Here is a 2,500-nt window from a genome sequence, read left to right as displayed (position 1 = left end):
CCTCCGATCGCGATTTCGGGGGGAAGTCCCGACCCCGCCCCCCCCGCCGGCCGCGATGCCCAGATCTCCCGTTTTCGAAGGGTGGAGGGGCCGTCCCCTTTTCGCGGCAAAGCCGTCCCTACCCTCCGGCCGCGAGACCGGGGCGACGCCGCGGGCGAGGCCGACCTCCTGGAACCGACGGTCGGCCTCGCGAGCGACGTTTCCCCCCCCCCTTCGGTTCTCCGGCGGTAGAACAGGCCTCCCCGGCCGGCCTCTTCCCGCGGCGGCATCCGCTCGCTCTCGCGCTAAGGGAGCCTTCGGAACCGCGACCGCCCGGTGCGGCGGGGGGGGGGGGGGCGCGCGGCCAGCGGCGAAAACTCTTCAGCGCCCCTCTCCCTGCAAAGCTCGGGCCGGCTCCCGTTTCGGCTCGGAGCCGGCCCGCGACCGGCCGCGGCACCGGGGCGACGCCGCGAGCGAGGCCGACCTCCCGGAACCGAAGGTCGGCCTCGCGAGGGACGTTTCCCGGCTTCGGGTTTCCGGCGGTAGACCAGGCCTCCCCGCCGGGCTTTCCCGAGAGACCGGCCCGCTCGCTTTCGGGCCAAGGCGACCCCGCGAAGCGGCGGCCTGCTCTGCCGGCAGCCCCGGAGAGCCGGCGCCGCGGACGGTCCCCCTCCGCTGTCAACCTCCCGGCCGTCCCCTTTTCGCGGCCAAGCCGTCCCGCCGCCCGGCCGCGAGACCGGGGCGACGCCGCGGGCGAGGCCGACCTCCCGGAACCGACGGTCGGCCTCGCGGGGGCCGTTTCCCCCCTTCGGGTTTCCGGCGGTAGACCAGGCCTCCCCGCCGGGCTTTTCCCCAGAGACGGGCCCGCTCGCTTTCGGGCCAAGGGGACCCCGCGAAGCGGCGGCCTGCTCTGCCGGCAGCCCCGGAGAGCCGGCGCCGCGGACGGTCCCCCCGCCGCTGTCAACCTCCCGGCCTTCCCCTTTTCGCGGCCAAGCCGTCCCGCCGTCCGGCCGCGAGACCGGGGCGACGCCGCGGGCGAGGCCGACCTCCCGGAACCGACGGTCGGCCTCGCGGGGGCCGTTTCCCCCCTTCCGGTTGCCGTCGGTAGACCAGGGGAGAAACGTCCCTGGCGACAGGTGTAAGAAAAACAAATATTAAAGGTACCCTTGACCGGAAGTTATATTCTTGCTTTTGAAAACAAAGAAGGAGACAAAAAACTTAACCGTCATCCTCCCTCTTATTTTCCCCTCTTTCTCGACGTACCTTCCGAACTTCTTCCGCTCCATCTTAAGACCTTCGAAATCATAGCCTCTCAATTGGTCCGTTTCGCTCCACGCCATGGCTTTTATGATCCGATCCCATTTCTCTGGTATTTCTTCTCGCTTCCACGACTGCGCGTACGATGTCCTAGCAGCCGAGAGCCAGTGCCGGATCAAAGCTCTATCTTCTTTTGGAGATTTTTTCCATAACCCCAACAGAAAAGCCCCTGCAACTTTGTTAAACGCATATCCCGAGATAGTAGACATCTCTCGCTGAATCAACCGCCGAAATATTTCAGCTCTTTGACAAGTCCACCACATGCGGTAGAAAGAGCCTTCGTGGTTTTTTTTTTTGTTTTTTTTTTGCGTTCCCAACACCTCTCAGGCATCTGGTTATTCATCGTTGCTAGGTTTTGTTTTTGTTTTTTTCTCTCTCGGGAGTCTTTCTTTGTATAAGCAGTTTTATTAGTAACATATGGTAGCGGAACTATATCTACAACTTATAAAAGCTGAAAGTAAAAGAAAGATCTTTCTACCCCACATCTTACTTTCCCCCCACCCCTCCCTCCGTTACTTGACCCCCGCCAGTGTTATTGTCTTAAAAAAAAGCAAATATTAAAGGTACCCTTAACTGCTAAGAAAAATAAATAAATAAAAAGCACCCGAAAGTTATATTCTTATTTTAAAAATCTTCATCATCCTCAAAGATTGTCCAATGTCCTTTTATTTTCCACTCTTTTTCTACCTATCTTCTGCATTTCCTCCACTCCAACTTAAAAAGTTCCAAATCATAGCCTCTTAGTTTGCTCGTTAATTTGTCCATTTCACTCCATGACATGACTTTTGTAATCCGAGCCCATTTCTCTGGTATTTTTTCTTGCTTCCACAGCTGCGCATACAATGTCCTAGCAGCTGAGAGCAAGTACCATATTAAAGTCCTATCTTCTTTTGGAAATTTTTCCATTTGTCATCCCAGCAGAAAAGCCTCTGCCGCTTTCTTGAATTCATATCCCAAAATCTTAGAAATCTCTTGCTGAATCATCTGCCGAAACATTTTTAGCCCTTTCACAAGTCCACCGCATATGGTAGAAAGAGCCTTCATGCTTTTTACATTCCCAACACCTATCTGGCATCGTGTTGTCCATCTTTGCTAAAAAAAAATTTTTTTGGAGTCATATACCGTCTATACATCATCTTAAAGCAGTTTTCTTTAATACTGTGACATGTTGCGAGTTTCACAGAATTCTTCCACAGATATTCCC

The sequence above is a fragment of the Heteronotia binoei genome, unplaced genomic scaffold, assembly GCF_032191835.1.
Source record: "Heteronotia binoei isolate CCM8104 ecotype False Entrance Well unplaced genomic scaffold, APGP_CSIRO_Hbin_v1 ptg001753l, whole genome shotgun sequence".
Classification (NCBI taxonomy): Eukaryota; Metazoa; Chordata; class Lepidosauria; order Squamata; family Gekkonidae; genus Heteronotia; species Heteronotia binoei.
Note: the sequence above shows the minus strand (reverse complement) of the source record.